The sequence below is a fragment of the Gadus chalcogrammus genome, chromosome 17 (assembly GCF_026213295.1).
Source record: "Gadus chalcogrammus isolate NIFS_2021 chromosome 17, NIFS_Gcha_1.0, whole genome shotgun sequence".
Taxonomy (NCBI): domain Eukaryota; kingdom Metazoa; phylum Chordata; class Actinopteri; order Gadiformes; family Gadidae; genus Gadus; species Gadus chalcogrammus.
The window spans coordinates 17,831,960-17,851,297 of record NC_079428.1 but is presented as its reverse complement, the minus strand read 5'-3'; the positions used below and the strand labels follow the sequence as shown (position 1 = coordinate 17,851,297).

The following is a 19,338-nucleotide window of genomic DNA, read 5'->3' as shown; positions in this document are numbered from 1 at the left end:
CAGACACACACACAGAGCTCCCAGCACTGCCCAGCACTAACCCTCACCCTAACCCTAACCCCCAGCACTGCCCTAACCCCCAGCACTGCCCACACCTGAGCTTCATGAGGCTGACTTTCACAGGTAACAATTGCTTACGGCCATACCACCCTGAACACGCCCGATCTCGTCTGATCTCGGAAGCTAAGCAGGGTCGGGCCTGGTTAGTACTTGGATGGGAGACCTCCTCAGAAGCCCAGGTTGCTGTAAGTAGTGACGGGTGTCACCAAAAAGAAAAAAAAAAAAAAAAACACGCCCGATCTCGTCAGATCTTGGAAGCTAAGCAGGGTCGGGCCTGGTTAGTACTTGAATGGGAGACCTCCTCAGAAGCCCAGGTTGCTGTAAGTAGTGGCGGGTGTCACCAAAAGAAAAAAAAAAGCACGCCCAATCTTGTCCGATCTCGGAAGCTAAGCAGTGTCGGGCCTGGTTAGTACTTGGATGTGAGACCGCCTGGGAATATCAGGTGCTGCAAGCATTTTGGCTCTGCCTCCTAGTGGGCCCCTGCTGCCCGCAGCACTCAGCACAATTCAGCCTGTTCAAGTGCAGGCTGCAGTGGTGCTCTCCATGGTCCTGAAGTCACACAGACACCGGTGACTCCCACAGTCTGCCTTATATATATATATATTCACCTGTCATCGAATGACTAAATGTTAACTTGGTGTATTATTGCCGTGCCATGTAAACCGAAGTCCGGAGGTTGTAGCTTGATAGCATTATCAATCGCTAGCATGCTCGCTAATAATAGTTAACTGGTAAGTCCTAATGTAATATATTATCCGTTCAGATACCATCATATGAGTCTGTGTGGCATGCTAGCAAGCTTCGCAATCAAAACGTATTTTATTTATCTGTGTATATAAAAGTATTACTGGCGTTTTTAAAAGCTGAATGGTCAGGGGCACAGGAGAGACGTTCCCTCCAGGGCCGATGTTCTCTCGGGGTAACACCCTTAACTTTGACAGGCAGTGGGTCTGCTTATAGGTCGGAATGAATCGGACACGATTATTGACGGGCTGGGTACTTTATTCGTAGTTCCAGTGACTTAACAGTACACACAACCGGACTCGTTCGTTCACTAAACTGACATGCGCAATCGCTCGCTCTCCTTGCTTGTCCGCTCACTCGCTGAAGTCAACACACGCTGCCATTCTCACGCACACACATACGAGAGCGTAGTGTGTACTGAATGCATCGTGATGATGACACACTTCTTATATTGACACGACACCGGCTTCCTCTATCTTCTTCGCCACCTTTTTTTAATAAATCGCCGTTTCTCGTTTTCCGACGGCGACAACCATAGATATATATATTAACTAGATGCCTAATACTGTGGCGTCTAGAACGTTACCATAGCCGGTCATCTTACCACAGTCAGCTGCTCACTCATTACATTGTGTTGGTAGTGGTACATTTACTTTTTAAATAACAATAACTTGCTAAATTTTCAACTGATTTACAAACGGTTTGGTTTATTACAAACGTTATTAACGTGGTTATGATATTGTACATATTTTAGAACATTATTCTGTTTTTCATGATTCTATCAAAAGTATGCAGAGTCATAACTACATCTCTGATGTTTATAATGAACCAAACCGGTTGAAAATCGGTGGAAAATTGAGCAAGTTGTGGTTATTTAAAAAGTACATGTAGGCCTACCACTACCAACACAATGTTATGGGTGAGCAGCTTACTCTGGGAAGATGGCCGCCAGTGGTGACGTTCGACTCCATTGGCCAGCAGCGTGGACGAGGCATCTATTTAATATTTATATATATGGCGACAACATCATGACTATCTCCTTATGCTTCCGGCTCTCAGATATTTTGAAATATTTTTTAATAGCCTGAATAACACAATTATTTGTCTTATATATATTTGTATTGTTAGTCTATGCATTGTTATTTATTTTTCTTTGTTTCCCTCTTTTTCTGGGTTGCAGTAACTTACAAGAGGTCCCCACTTGGACTTGTAGGATTCACTGCAAGCAATATACAAGTAAAAGTGAAATGAAAGTGCACCGTGTGTGAATAGGGAACCACCCTTCACAATCTCTCAAGTTTGCCAACTCGATACAACACTAGCTTCCCATGTACCTATGGAAAATGAGCATATAGATGGTAGTGTAGATGGCAATGATGAAGTTGAATCAGATTATGTACAAATGGAAAATGATCATACAGATGGTAGTGTAGCTGGAAGTGATGGAGATGAATCTGATTCTCACTCTGACAGTGATGAGCATCAACCTAGTCAGGATCTGCTTATAAGGAGCCTAAGATATTGGGCAACATCCTACTCCATCAGTCTGGTTGCTTTGTCTGCTCTGCTGTCCATCTTAAAGCTATTTCACCCTAGGCTTCCTAAAAATGGAAGAACTCTGCTTGGAACACAATCTCATGTTGCAACCACTCAAATGCAAGGTGGCGAGTACTTTCATTTTGGATTGGTGCAAGGAATACTTTCACGATTGAAATGTCTGAGTTTACCAGTGAACCTCACAACTCTTACTTTACAGTTCAACATAGATGGTCTCCCCCTCTTTAAGAGTTCAAGACTTCAATTCTGGCCTATACTTGCAATCCTGAAATGTGATTACACTAAGTCCCCATTTATTGTCGGCATATTTTGTGGTTTAAGCAAGCCAAAGTGTTTTGTTGAGTATCTGAAGCAATTTGTTAGGGACCTTAAAAATGTACTGGCTAATGGCATTATTCATAAGGGTAAGCTATTGAATGTAGAGGTTTCCTCATTTGTGTGTGATGCTCCCGCCAGAACCTATGTTAAGAATGTTAAGTCACATAATAGGTATTCAGGATACGACAAGTGTGATCAAGAGGGTGTGTGGAAGAACAAAATGACGTATCCTGAAACAGATGTCAAGCTGAGGACTAGGGATGGGAATTGATAAGAATTTCACGATTCCGATTCCGATTCTGCTTATCGATCCGATTCTTTATCGATTCTCTTATCGATTCTCATTGGGTGAGAAAATAAGTATAAATGTGTTTGTTTGCATTACATCTCTTTAATATCTGATCAGAAGTGCTTCTAGTATTAGGAAATTGTACATTTTCAAATCAATTGGTCTAGACGAAAAAATATATGTTTCGCTTTTTAAGCCCAAATGCCATCATTATGTGCCATACAACTAAAAACACAGACTGAAAACAGCCAAGTAAGAGCTTGTGCCCTTTGGAATTCTAAGTGCTCATTTGCATTCAACTTGTAACAAAATTAAACTGACATAAACAAAATGAAGCATTGATTAGACAGAGATTTATTAGATGGGCCTACCTAATGGCGCGTTTCCACTGCAGGGTGCGGAACGGATCGGATCGCAAAGGTGCGGGTCAGGTCGCGTTTCCACCGCCAAAAGTGGGCGTGACCCGGACTTTGCCGTACCCGTTCCGGCCCCATTCTCGGGACTCCTCCGTTGCGGTACCCAAAACGAGACCAGACGCCTGAAAGGGTCCCGTGAAATTCTAGCTACACCCCCCCTCCGTTGATTGGTCGACAGAATCGTCACTTCCGGGTGACGCAGGGATAAAAACAAACAAACAGTAGCCTCGAGGTATTATTCTTTACAATTAACATGTCGCGTAAAAAGCTTGCTTGGGCGAACAAGGAGGTGGAGACGTTCGTCTGCATTCTTGGGGAGGAAGACGTTGTTTACGATGTTTACGTAGCTGCCGCGGCGATCTACATCCGGCCTACCACCAAGGGTACTGTCGGCAGTGGAAACGCGACCTCGGAACTGAGCTGGGCTATACCGCCCCCTCCCTACCGCACCTTTGCGATCCGATCCGTTCCGCACCCTGCAGTGGAAACGCGGCATTATAAACCGTTGGAACACACAAGACCGGAAACCATAGCAATGCCGGTAAACAAACCCCGAGAAGCCCAATCCCTATGAGGGCTCCCCACGCTACGGCCATCCGGAGGCGACAGAGCTGTTGGCCGTGATATTATATAATATATATACAATTATAATATAGTATATTATATACTATTATATATAGAGCTCCGGGAGTCGCAAACTGCAACAATCACTTTCTCCTCCATTCCGCGGTTCACCCGGACTGCACTGCACTGAGTTTGACGGCTGAACGCGGATTGGCTGTTACGTTACACATGTCACTCAGTTATCACGCTGTTGAACGCTGATTGGCTGTCATCACGACAAAAACTTGTCATCGGTTTTCTCCCGCGAAAAACTCGCCCTTATACGCGTCTCTACGTTCACTTTGTATGGGATCTTGTCGCCCCGTCGCGTTTGGTGTGAACGCACAATGCGATTCTTCCTCGGCGGCGACATGTTTGCTTCTGAACCAAATCAAAGCAGCGTGTGTGTGACGTCACGACGCATTTGCCGCGACCGGAACCGATAAGCGGAATCGTTAAGCAGGCTTGCTAACGATTCCAAGGAATCGGTTGACTCGGAACCGGTTCTGAACAAGAACCGGTTCTCGATTCCCATCCCTACTGAGGACTGACTCGAGTTATTATGATATGATTGATGAGGAACATCACTTGAAACAGACACTCAGTCCTTTAACGGGGATTGTAAAGATGGTTTCTTCATTCCCAATAGATTATATGCATCTCTGTTGTCTTGGGTTGATGAGAAAACTGTTGAATATGTGGTCAAAGAGCAAGCTAGCCACTAGGCTTCCTTCACAAACTGTTAACAGTATATCAAGCAAACTGCTGGTGTTACATTCCCACACCCCTGTTGAATTCAATCGTAAGCCAAGAGGTTTGAATGAGCTTGATTGTTGGAAAGCTACTGAGCTCCGATCCTTTATGTTATACTGGGGTCCTGTAGTTCTGAAGGGTTGCCTTCCCAGTGAGTTTTATGACAATTTTATGTTCTTTTCTGTGGCCATGTATTTGTATTTGTCACCGGGACTTTCTGACCAAATGGTTGAATTTGCACATAGATTGATGATTTCCTTTGTGAAACACTTTGGACAGCTGTATGGTAGGGATGAGATTGTGTTCACTGTTCATCAGCTTATACATTTAGTTGATGAATGCAAACAATTTGGACCTTTAGATAATGTTTCGGGATTCCCTTTTGAGAATTATCTAGGCCAAATTAAGCATCTTTTACGCAAGCCACACAAACCTCTACAGCAGGTTGTCAAAAGGTTGTCAGAAATGCCACATGTTGAGCGTCCATTAGCAACAGATGAACCAGTCTTACAGAACATCCATACTGATGGACCACTTCCTCGACATTTCAATGTTGCTCTACAGTCCCAGAAAGGGATAATTGTATTGAGGTGGGAGATACAATTGCAGTAGTGCAAAATATAGTCCAAGAAGAAGATGAGGTCTATGTGATATACAGAAAGTTCAGACACCAAGAATCATATTACACTTATCCCTGTGAGTCCTCATGCATAGGTACATATAAGGTTAGAGAGTTGTGTGATGATATCGGCGTTGGTAAACTTGGCTGTATTAAACGTAAATGTGTTCTGTATCCAGAGTCAGAGGGAAATAGCCTCATAGCTATTCCAATAGCTCATATGCAGTAGCATAGCAAGTTTATGACTTCTTACGATTCATGAGTATTTTTTTTTTTAATCATTTATATTCTAATGTAATTTATTTTACACAGAATGGAAAGAGAGGTGGTGCTTTGGGCCGTTGTTCTATTTCCAAATGGCGGAACTGCAACAGTTCTTTCCAGCTGGTTCAATGCAAAGGAAGGTACATTGTCCTGGCCCCCAAAAAACATAAATTATTCAAAGGCCCTAAAAGAAAACATGATGCCCCGTAAAGGATGGACCGCGTATGAGAATGTTCGGCTCTTAAATACTTGTGGTAAGTAGTCACTACATCACTATTGTCTGATGTGAATTATTCCATATCTAAGCCTGTCAATCCCATTTGTGACAGAATGAATGGCATTACTTTTATATCGGTCACAAATGGGACTAGTCAATCAGGTTAATTGAAGTGGCCACCTTGATGTTATTTTGTTCTCCTTTCTAGTATCTAAGGAGAACCATTACTCGTGGGTGTTTGGGTATAGTATAACATATATTGGTAGTTAGTTACCTCATTTGGCAGATGGAAACTAAACAGATATGTATTTGAATTAAAATCGAATTGCCATTTGCAAAACCCCGTTTATATTACGTTGTTTATCATACTTCTTAAAAATGGCACTGTATTTTCTGCCTGTTCTTTTACAGCCTCGTTTGAAAAGGCCAAGCAACATGAAGAAAAGTATGTCACTACTGGATGTCCGACCACAGATTTGGAATCAGAGGTGGAAGCAGATGTACGTCGGAAAAGAAGAACAAGGTACAGTTGAATTCCTCAACCAAATGTGCTGGGTAAATTAGCCTACACCTAGACGCCGCTGCCTTGTGGTGAGTGTCAACCCAGAGATTATAAGGTCAGGGTTCGATCTCCGGACGAGTCATAACAAAGACTTGAAACTGCTTGGCACTCAGCTTTGAGTGTTTGATTGGATATCTGTCCTGTGTTATGTCTATGTGTACTTGTATGTCAATCCGCCTAATTTCACAGAAACGGGCGATGGGCTCCTGACCCGAGAACAGTCTTTCTCAAGACTTGCTCATTTAATGTAATTATATTTAAAATTCTTTCAATTGCTGGGTATGTTTGATTTATATTTTTCAAGAACAAATACTGTGTATGCGAAGTCAGATGAGGAGCCAGAAACCAGCAGTGTTAAGAGAAAATTTGCCAAGCCACCTGCTATTCACTTTCCAGGTACAGTGGTGACACTGTCAGTTATGATACTACAACTACTTTTGCCATGTATAATTCAACTTATTTGTTAATACAGTGCTGCCAGTATCCAACCAGTACCCCTCTCTACCAACCCCAGATGCAAGCAGTGGTATGTCATTGCTTATTACAATGGCATATGAGCTTTAATTTAGTTCCTCTGGCAATACATGCAAACATATCAGTCATGTGATATGTGTTGAAAAGTTACAGCTCTATTCCTTTCTTGTGTTCCCTTCTTTTAGCCTCTGGAGGAAACTATTCTGAGGATGTTCAGTCATTTGACCAGCCTAATAATGGTAAGTGAACCACTTCACATAACTAAAAAACTATCAGGTCGGACATATTTTAAATGTGCTTTGTCTGAGTTATAGCAATCATAGTTTATGTTTTGTGTTCTCTCATTTTAGACTTTTGTGGAAACTTCTTGGCAGAGCTAGAGTCAACAGATCTCTGTAATGATGGTAAGTAGACAAATAGGCTCCATGGCTATGTGATGCCCTCAGTCACTCTTATTGTGTCTAGAGTCTGTTTATTCAGTGTCTCCCTATCTTGCAAGGATATAATTTGATTGTCCTCTTTTAGACTTTCCTGGCAATCACCATCAACACCCCCAGGGCTATACAGGTGAGTTAACTAACATTTTTTTTATATATATATTTTTTAACACCAGACATGCCAACCAATCTCAAATGCTGCCATTCAATGGCCAATCAATCGGCATCCTTAGTTGCTATATGGTGCTCATTCATAACAACTTTGATAGTACTTATTTACCTTATTTTCTTATTGCTGTCTGTATGTGAATGCAAATGTATAACTCAAGCCCCTACCACACTGTGCCATCAGAGCAAGCAAGGAATTAATGGTTACTATCAGTTAGGGGTGCAAACATCAGTGAGTTGCTGAGTGTCATTCTAAACAATTGAAAATGGTCAATCTATCCTTGAAATGTAATGTAAAACCAATTGCTTTTCTTCTAAGACATTGCTGCCAACCAAAACACCAAGATGCTAACGGAGCTACTCATGGAGGTGAAGCAAATGTCACGGGACATTCAGTTCATAAAGACTGAAATTGCCAAATCCTCCATGAGTATTCCTGGAGCGGGATCACAGAGAGAGGAGCCCTTCCCCATTGTTCTGCCACTCGCCAATGAGGAGCAGTTTGATGAGGCTGAAGCTGCACTGAAGGAGGAATTAGTCCTTCGAAATATGGTGAACCATTTTTTCAAGTATTTTCTTACATTTTGTCAGGAATTGTAGGTTTGGAGGCATTAAAGGGATAGTTTGGATTTTTGGACAAGAGGTCGTATTACATCCTCATCAGCGGTGTCGGGCATCAGCAGTGCCTTTTCCCCCACTGCGTCCCGTGAGCGGAGTTCTGGCCCGGTTTTTGCGCTGCAGAAAGTAGTTTTGCTTCAAAAAATAATATGCATTCAAAAGAGTAATACATTTGCATCACGAATTGTTGGCCGTGAAAAAGTCTGACCTCATCCGGCACTATTTTCCCTCCCTTCATATTACTGGGCGTACCTTTTCATCAGCTGAAGGAGGCAAAAGGAGACTGCTACGACGCTTCTCTCGCTGTCCATTTGACATGGCACATTGTACACTTTAGCAAACTAACCATTTTCTCTCTAATCTGTTAAGATTACCCGCTTGGCATTAGTCGGAGGGACCAATGCCGAAAATATGATCCGGCGAATGCTATCCGCTACCATGGCAAACCGTGTAGCATGCATCTTCAACTGGGCGGGAAAGGGACCGAAGAGGGCCTTCAAGGACACGTTAATGCAGGACTGCATGTTTGGTGAGTCTGCAAATCAAAATACTACGGATTTTGGCATTTTTGATGATGGATGTTAAATTTATTTAATATTTAATATTTATTTAATTCATAAGTATTTTAAACTTCTTCTGAAGTCAATAAGAATGGATGCATTTTCCTCATCATGGAGGGAGCCTGATAAATATGGAGGGCCAATTCTGCCATAATTAAAAATAAATAAATCACTCAATACCTAAATATACCACTTCTGTCTACTCGCTCTGCGTTTCCGGCCTACCAGTGACATAATTTCAAGCATTTCAGTGCCCTTCTCTGAGACACAGAGTAGACATAAACTGTGCCATTGTTTTACTATATGAATATTATTTTTTTCTTTTTGTTTCAATTTGACCGCAAGTTGACAGAATTGCAGTACAGGGGTGCCCTGCAGAAGTGGCTGCGTTACGCACCGGAGAGGAGTGGCGGGGTACCAAGAAAAGGCAAAGATTAAGGACTATTAAGGACAAATGTTACTGTAATGTTCTAATTACAGGGTTAATTATAGGGTTAATGTTCATAATTCCTTAAGATGTTTGTTTATAATTGCTTTTGAATATTTATTAAATAACTTTTTGAATAATGGTCTGTTTTGTTGTTGTAGTTTTTTTGTTCATAGAGCATTCAATAAAGCAGCTGTTCTAAACCTTGGTTTCTTAAAAAGAATGGAAATAGCCAATCTAATGAGGTTTATAATGAGGCATATTGTAAACATACAAAGCAAGGTTGAAAAGTGTTGAAATGGCCCTTTAATAATAACATTGTTTCAATGTATAATGCAATGCATATATATAGTTGAATCAATGTTGTTCAATTCTACATTGTTTCAATGTTGATCATATCATAATTGAATCAAGGTTGATTCATTGTCAGAATTGATTGGAAATTCAACGTTATTTCAATGTTGATCATAGCGAGCACTTTCAATGTATATTTCAATGTCTGACATCAATATTGATCACAACCTTCAGCCTGACCATATCTCAACGTTGATTCAATCAAGTTTTGCTATCTGTGCAGGGACAGATATTTACCATAAGCATTACAATTGTACACCTACAAAGTCAACTATATTCCTGAAGACCCTCTTTTCAAACCTTCTGCTCTATTTACATTATTTCAAATTGCTCAAGCTCATGTAAGTTCGCTTTTTTCTCCACTTCATATTTTTAGACACTGCTGCTGTCACTACCATAACATGTCAACACTGTCACTTTTGTATACAAATATTAGAATATTAGATTATACCATAAATGTTTGCTTTCTAATTAGAGGTCTGAAGTAGCTAGCAACAAAGTGGAAAGAAGTTAGCTAATTTGAACAACTCATGCAGATCATGTTGGTAGTTTTTTGTCACCACCGCCAGGTTTTCTGACATACTCATAGACATACACATTTAACATATAGAAAAAGATAAAGTAGACATTAATAATAATAATATAATACACAGAAGTGATAGCAGCATATCAGTGATAGCAGCGAAGTGATAGCACTTTACCAAAGCAGCGCTTTGCAGGGTCTCCACGGTGCCCAAAAGTGATTTTAATACCTCCAGAGGGTGTGTGAGGAGCCTCGGGGTAATCCGGGAAAAGGGCATCAAAATCGGACTGACCGGAGCTCTCCAGGGTGTGTGTGTGTGTGGCCTTTTCCTTTTTATTAACTCGGCCATTCATGACTAATTATACAAAACTTAACCACTATTTTTTTCAGATGGCCGAAACTAGTGGCTACACGACGGGGGGGGGGGGGGGGGGGGATGTCGGAGGACTCCAACATCATCCTGTCCAGAACTGTAAGTTACACCCTATTGCCACATTTTATGTTACAAGTCTCAATGTAAACTTATTTCTAAATACATTATATACATATGTACAATACAATGCATACAATGTTTTTTTTAAAGGAGGAGGATTTATTTTCTTTATCTGGGGAGGCCCCCCCTCCCCAGCTGGCTCCCCAGCTGCGTCCCCAGCTGCGTCCCCAGCTGGCTCCCCAGCTGCGTCCCCAGCTTTCTATGGGTTTGTTTTAGAGTTATAAAACAAGTAACTAAGTCTGTGGAGCCACCTGAGGGCTCCACAGACTACAGCTCTTTTTAAACGGAACCTCAAAACCCATCTCTTTAAAAGAGCATTTAGCTAAACTTTCTTTGAGGTTCCCCCTTTTTAATAGTTTTTTGGTATTTTTTTCTCTGAAGCACTTTGAGATTCTTGAATATAAAGTGCAGTATAAATAAAATTTATTATTATTATTATTATAACAAAGGAAGCCTCTCTTTTGGAGGGTGAATGAGAAGATTATTTCCAACCTGCACACTCAGCTCCTCACGGCAGACCAGCCGCTCGCCGCGCTCCTGGCTCTTGGCCGCGCTGTGGTCCGCAGACAGCGAGTTCAGGGCCTCCACTTCTGACGCGGTGAAGAGGGTGTCATGGCCGTCCTCTGCCAGTGGGCCCTCCCCTTTTCCGTAGACGCTCAGAATCTTCAGTTCCTCACTGTGGCTGGACATGTGGGAGGAGCCAGGGGCGACCACACCCAGACTCTCTGAGGTGGCGCCGCGCTGAGTGCTACGGTCTCTGAAGGCATCACAGTCTTCTGCAGAGGGAGAAAAAAAGGAAAAATCAATTGTTTTGATACATTATTTGCATAAAGGGAGGCATTGTGTATTTGTACACGTGAAAGAAACTCTTTAAATGAATGCAACATTGACACAGAGGGTTTAAAATGTGTACTGCAGACACAGATTCACAGTTTTGGAGAGGGCCGTCACCTCCAGCACCCTCCTCCCTAGACTCAAAGCTCAAGTGGTTGGCCAGGTTAAGGACACTCAACGAACACCAGCGCAAAGTGATCTGAGCACCACATGACAAGCGAGGCAAGCACAATAATTATATTTGGACACTAAAAAGCAACAACGTGTCCTTCCCTCTAAGCTGATCAGCTGACATTCATGCATTATGAATTCAGTGATGTTTGAGAATGGTAAACCAGCTCATATGGCATCCGTCTTGAAACCCTTCTGGGCTCTTGACTGATTCCATCTTTGAAATGCAACTCCCAAGTTTGACTCATGTTTTAGCAGGGCGCTGGTCATGATGCTTTTCCAAAGAGGACCAGGCTTTTTAGCGCAGGTAGAATCAAGTACATTCTCGGTTGATCAAGGTTGTTTTCTTGCATAGATGCAATGTGTATTACTAACCTACGGCGGGCAAGCCTCCACCAATATCCTCTTCAACCTTGATTGAAATGGTGTCGGGGGTCTGCTGCTTTCCACATAAAGAAGGAAACAAACACAAGACATATTCTTTCATTTTCACAGAATAGTTGTCAATCCCCACTACTGACAGATTAGGCGTTTTTACACTGCCAAGCTGGTTCGTTCGCGGCTTGGCACGCCCTACAATTTCAATGTCTTGCCTGCGTATTTATTTTTTTGGATTCAAGACCCTCGCATGCAAGAATGAGTTCACATCTGAATGTAGGCTAAAACGCGATTAACTATTTAAGTGCAAAAATGCCAACATATTCTTATGTGTGCCTACAAGTATGCGTTTCCAGGTGTTCTGTCTGGCAGGCAACATCCCTTGAGAGAAGCTGCTGAATGGAAGCACTTGATGAGCTGGGCTGCGTAGAGACAACAAAGTAAAATAGGTACTCAATTTGTAACATTGTATATAGTCCATGTGCAAGTTGCAAAAAGATATAAGATAAACATGTTTAGTGAATTACATTAGCCTAATACTTAAAATTAGTTCTATGAAATGATATTACATCCTTGATTTGTTTACATATTTTATAGTTCATCTCATCAACTCAATACCATGACCTCAAGCTCTTCAGAAATCTGCTAATAACCCTTTGATTTGAATCCGGTGTTAAGAAGGGGAAACCATGCCTATAATAGTGCGTTTCAGGTACACTTTTAGCCCGTAAACAACCAGTTATAACTGGGAGTACAAGAGGGTAGAAGGGGGCGAAAACAAGGGTTGCCCCGAACGCACCATATGTATTTAGGATGAGTTTAACAGGTCAATCTCCTCATCAGTAAAACGCTAGAACTACTGCGGTCCAGTGGCCGGTAAAATACAGTTGTATTCGTTTGTTGTATGGTGAGCAGACATTGCATTCCCTTGGTATCCAAGCAGTAGAGATCATTGCCTGTAGCCCCTTTGTTGAATGGTGCCCATTCTCGTGTGATACCCCTTGCTTGCTGAGATGCACACTCGACTTACAGTGCGTGTATTAATAGGAATGAATGGGCGACATGTTAGTCCACAGTGCTTTCTTTAATAGGTCCATGGTATTTACACACATAACTGATGCTATCTACCTTAACATTAGCGACAATAACTTGGCTGTTAGCTGTAGCGCTAATGCTAAAGCAACATTATAATGCTAACAAGGTAACCATATACAGTAAAGCAACACAATGATATGGCGTTAGTTAACTTACTTTTTCGAGGTTTGTAGCTGAGCCGAGGAGAGTTGGTACTGATCCAGACTTGATTTTCAGACGTTGAGCAAGTCCAGCTCTGTATTGGCCCAAGTTGAGGAAGCAGTCGTCAGTGAAATGTTTGGCGCTGCCGTGTTCTAGCAACGGGACGGCCATATGTTCCTGACCTCATCTGACTCCCGCGCTGGGTTTGTATCCAGTGGGCGTGGCCTATGAAGTAATGGTTCCGGCTTCCTCATCCGTCTAAAGATGCTGCCAGAGCATGGACATAATAAAGGATGGACCACGGACTGGCCGCCCATTCATTCCTAAAAAAACTGCTCAGTGGCGCAGGGTAGCATACAGGAGCGATTTGCTTCCGCGTTATGGGGCCAAGACACGTGGCCTAGTCCGTGACGTACCGGATGCAGAAATATAGAACGCATGCGTGCCCACTCCCCCACTCCGGTCCAACAACAATATAAAATGATACCGTAATGCACCTGTTCTTTGTCTTTGGATCTTTTGAATAAATGGATCAATACATGATGAATCACAATGATCGCAAGCAGAGGACCGTGAGAGTTATTGAGCAGCAGATGAACCAGTCCAAAAATCGGACACGTTAACGGAGCACTGAACTAGGCCCTCTCGGATGCCATTTGTTTCACTACGACTCCTTTCAGCTGCACACCCCTCTTCACCAGCGAGATAACGGCTAATAAAACGCTTGAGGTGGCGTTTTGAAAAGAAAAAACTTAATTTTTTTTAGGACATGGCATGAAGGTAATTATGAGCCTTTGATTGATATCCAGACATTTTTTGCGGAGACACATTCCTGTTCCCCACTTGTATTGGAGTGAACGGAGATATCTACTTCTGGGTCTCATGATTTGAGGGACCCCTCCACAGCCAGCTTAAACAGCTGCAATACCAGGCTTGGCCGCTGAGCACTGGTGGATTGCGGAAGTATGCAGTGTTCCTGGGTTGCGACCAGGTTGCGACACTCTCTGATCTCGCCGGCAGGGTGGTCACGTTGTTCATGTAAGCCTGTATAGTTCAAAAACAGGCCACGCTGCCGTGTTCTTCAATGGGACTGCCAGCAGCGATTGCAATATTGAATGGTAAATATAAATTAAAAACGCAAGTACTTATCTGACCATTGTTGCATATTTCTAAACGTCAGTTTTACATTTGGAGTGGTAGGGTGACAACTGCAAGCTACTTAGATACGTTTTTAAGTTTGAGGTAAAGCTTCACGTTCGTGTAAGCATGGGTAGCACTAGGCTACTGACTTTAGTGGCATAACCTTACTACATCTGTTCTGAAATCAAAGTCGATTCAAGATGTTCATTTTAGCGCAACTGGACTATTAAATATAAATATTTTTAAATATTTATTTATGTTTATTTTTATTTATTTTTTCCCACAATGTCTTGTTTTTTAAACGATTTATGATGACTATATGCTCTGTAAGGTGACCTTGGGTGTCTTGAAAATGCGCCCCTTAATTAAATGTATTATTATTAAATGTTCTTGATTTTGCTTGTAATTCCGATTCACGTACCCGTGGTCAGAGAGCGATTGAGAAAGCAGAGTAGCAACAGTCCATTTAGCATTTAGTTTCCAGGCAACTTATTCTGATGAGTCAGGAGCTGACCACACAACCATGCTACTTTAAGACTAAGCAGAACACAAAGTATCATATATTAAAGAACAAATGAAAGTATTTTTTTATTAAACATTGGGTCAGACAACAAGAATATGTGTGTGTGTCCAACTTGAAAAACAACAAAGTGAAGGAACAGGGATGAATATTGTATATATAAGTGTTGACAAGAGAGGAATACGGTGAGGAAAGGAGACAATTAAAAAAGCAATACAAGTAAAAATGGACCACTGGTTATAAAACCCTGCAGCAAATGCAGATTCCACTGCCTAACATCTGCACGCTGCAAAGGAGTAGGCGCCAGGTAAAGCTGGAACCAGTGTTTGAGATGCCAGATATATCAGGCTGAGGTTTGTGGAACCAAAAACAAGTGGGAACAAGGACTAAGCACAGCAAAGCAAACAGTAAGTGAACAAGAACAGCAAAGTAGAGCCAGGGGGTATCAATGAATAAAACAATGTTAGTCATGTGTGCAACAAGAACAACAAATGTGTAAACAGGTGTGCGTGTATGTCTAACTTGTAAAACAAGAACAAAGTGAAGGAACAGGGAGGAACATTATAAGTTATTAATAAACAAAGAAAATACTCCACAAACATCAGGCTGAGGTTAAGGATAGTAAAGTGCATCAGGTCGAAAGGAAGGACAACAATCGCAGCAGTCGCCGCCGCCACCACCACCAACAGCCGTCGCCAGCACAAGCCGCCACCACTAGCAGCAGAAGGCGACACCACCATCATCGCCACCACCAGCCAGCTCAAGCAGCCATCGCCTCAAGCAGCAGCGACCTGCAGCAGCAGTGTTACCCGGCACCAGCCAGCTCAAGCCACCAGCAGCAGCAGCATCCACCTTCAGCAGCATCCACCTTCAGCATCCACCTTCAGCAGCAGCCACCATCAGCAGCATTCACCTTCAGCAGCATCCACCATCAGCATCCACCTTCAGCAGCATCCACCATCAGCAGCAGCCACCATCAGCATCCACCTTCAGCAGCATCCACCTTCAGCATCCACCATCAGCAGCCACCTTCAGCAGCAGCCACCATCAGCATCCACCTTCAGCAGCAGCCACCATCAGCCACACACACATAACCGCTATGTCAGTGACACAATTAGGCATAGGCATTTTTTATTCTACAAATTCATATTATAGCTGTGAGAATTGTTCAGAAAAATCCCCTCCATAGTCGCCCTGGAGTCACAGGCCGACAGTCTCCTGCAAGAATCAGGGAAACCTATCAAAGGACATTCTGTCCAGAAATTAAACATTTAGAAGAATACGTGACACTTTGCTTTGATAGTTACATACCTCGGATTGGAGATTGATTGTCGGCGGCCCCTCCAAACTAATGTCTGTACCTTTAACTAAAAATAACAATTAATTTACACTTAATCATTTCACATTTGATTAGCAAGACCATTATTGATGTCCATTGCCAATAAATGAATACATACTCATTACAAACGCCTTGGAAGTCACGGCAGTGGGGTCAGAGGACACCCCCTCTTCCACTCCTACCATCATCGGCCGACCTTCGTTATTGGCGAGAGCCAGCTCCTCCGAAGTGGTGAAGGGCGGGGGAGCGGTCCTCCTCCCAGTCGTATTAACTTTTTTTTTTTATTTGCTGCAGGTAATCAACATGTGACTAAAGGTTGGAGCCTAGGCCAATGCAAATCATAGGCTAGATTCACCTGAAATTATTCAAATGGATGCTTACAACTTACCACGTTGAATATTATTTTAATATTTATTTTTGACTTGGCCCCATGTTCGTAGGAGCGTGCTGGCACCACATCTATGGGAGTAAAAGGCATGATGATGCATGATATTTTTTTAGACAATATGCAGAATCTTTTCACTTCCGAATTAACACGGACGGCTATTTTTTGCCAGCCCTCTACCCTAGCCATATTATGGGCAACCGTGTTCCCCTTGACTGTGATTTGGACTTTGAATTCCTTGTAGGAATTCATAATAATACACCACGCACGCTCGATTCACTTTGCATAAGGGGGAGTCAATTGACGTGATAAACACACCTTTTATGTGAACACGCATTGAACCTAAAGCGGAAAACCTGGTTTGACTAATTTAATCTAAAGAGTGTGTCGTGGAACCATTTAAAGGAGAAATCCGGTTTAAAATGGATCTTGGATATGTTTAAGATGATAACGAGATGGGATGTTCGTTTGGGAGCACAAAAGCGCATGTAAACGCATTCTTAAATAGGCTGTTTTTAGCCGATTCTACCAAAACGCTATAAACTGGGAACCATGAGGGCATCTTGTCATGGTAAAAAACGAAATCGTTATTTTAAACAACTTAAAAGGCTAGAAGTAGCCCGACGTCACTCACACACACATACGCAGACTGCCATTCACGCAGACACACACACACACACACACACACACACACACACACACACACACACACACACATGCCTCGTTATTGCGAATCAGACGTTCATGTTTTTTCCCCATCTATTTGAAAGTTAGGCTATTAAACATGTTGCATTCTATACGGCCTGATTATGTAATTAGTTAAGCTACATAGCCTAATAAGAATCCATGATAGGATCTTTGACGAAACCATAAAACTAGGTGAGGGTTTTTGCCTACCTGCAAGCATCCTCCAACTGCAATCTTTGGTTATTTATTTAGCGATACATTAGTAGTATTCTTTCGGTTCAAATCTGATCAGTATTCCAAACATTTTTTTATTAAATGTAACATTAAGTTTATTGTTATACAAGTGTTGTTTAAATAAAATGCTTTTTAGATTAAAAAAAATTGTGGGATGTATCGAACCGTGGGCCAAAAATCTTGATACAAACCGAATCGGGAGTTGGTTTATTGTTACAGCCCTAATGTTTATGTAACATTGAGACAGAGGGTTTAAAATGTGTACTGCAGACAAAGATTCAGAGTTTTGGAGAGGGATGTCTCCTCCAGCACCCTCCCCCCTAGACTCAAAGCACAAGCAGGGGCTAGGTGGAGGACACTGAACGAACACCAGCGCAAAATGATCTGAGCACACAACATGCGAGACAAGCGCACTTATTCTATTTTGACGATAACAATGCTGTGTTCCAATATCCATACTATCCGTACTTACTAGCCTTAGTATGAGTACGTAGGGCGTTCCAATTCAGATCGGGCGAAAATAAGTGTACTGAAAGGACCCGGATGGTGTACTCAAAACGGTCAAATAGCGAAGTGTGGATCGATTTACACATTTAGATTTCGTACTCAACAACGGCAGCACTCTTAGCTACGTAGCGGAAGAGGGCGGAACCAGACTAAGCCAAAGTCTGCGCATTTTCCACATAGCCTGCATTAATGGAGTCATTTTGTAGTTTTTATAGATTTTCATAGCTGCTAGGCGTAAAGAGTTCACCGTTCAAAGCGGGATGTTTATTGCGAGGGAGGAGCCGCGGCCGAAGTCGTGATCGTAATTTCGAGTTAGTGCACCACGGAGCATTCGATTTGGAACAACACTGACGTCTGAAAAATAAGCACTTAGTGAGTGAGGATAGTGTACTACGTTTAAGGGTACTCATGGAAGTATGGTTATTGGAACACAGCACAAGTGACAACGTGTCCTCCCCTGTAAGCTGATCAGTTAAAGAGATACTTCACCGGTGGGAATATGAAGGTTTTATGAATTAAATAATTCAATGTATTATGAATGTGAAAAAAAAATTGAAATCTGTTCATCCTAGCCTGAAAAAAGGCAGAAAGAGTGTTTTCATGGTCTCTCTGGCTCAAAGTAAGAAAACCTCCAACTACCACAGTGCATTGCGCTCGCTGCCCCGCCCACCTGTCGGTCTCCCGTCCCCCTCATTCGCCCTCAGTACGCGAGCTCCCGCCCCCTCTCATTCCTTATTGGTGGAAAAATTTGCCACCAAAAGTGGGTTGTAGTCCTCGGCCCTTCTACCGGGACAAGAGGTTTCTCCCGAAATGACGTCAAACGCGTCATTTGACGTCATTTCGGGAGAAAATTAGATGAGAAAAAATGGGCCAAGGGGAGACTGGTTTAGACTGATATTTATTTATATATTTATTTATATTACAATAGCGATTTTATAAAGATAGAACGCCGGTTCTAAATGGGTGAAGTATCCCTTTAACATTCAGAAATTGTGAATTCATTGATCTTTGCGAATAATAAACCAGCTCATGTGACATCGGTCTTGAAACCATTCTGGGCTCTTGACTGATTCCATCTTTGAAATACAACTCCCAAGTTTGACTCGTGTTTTAGCAGGGCGCTGGTCATGATGCTTTTCCAAAGAGGACCAGGCTTTTCAGCGCAGTTAGAATCGAGTACATTCTCAGTTGATCCAGGTCGTTTGCTTCCATGGATGCAATGTGTATTACTAACCTACGGCGGGCAAGCCTCCACCAATATCCTCTTCAACCTTGATTGAAATGGTGTCTGGGGTCTGCTGCTTTCCACATAAAGAAGGAAACACACACAAAAGACATTCTTTCATTTGCACAGAATAGTTTTTAATCCCCACTTACGACTCATTAAATCATAAAGGATTGTGCTTTATAAGGGTGTGTGCTGGAGTTGTAACAGAGGAAGCCTCTCTTTT

General features: G+C 42.3%; 1 non-coding gene across 1 annotated transcript; it reads left to right on the top strand.

Annotated features, from left to right (window-relative positions):
• The first annotated feature begins 132 nt into the window (after positions 1-132).
• LOC130370551 (5S ribosomal RNA) lies at positions 133-252 on the top strand. The gene has a single exon (XR_008893045.1). It is a non-coding gene; the product is annotated as a 5S ribosomal RNA (ribosomal RNA).
• The last annotated feature ends 19,086 nt before the right edge of the window (positions 253-19,338 follow it).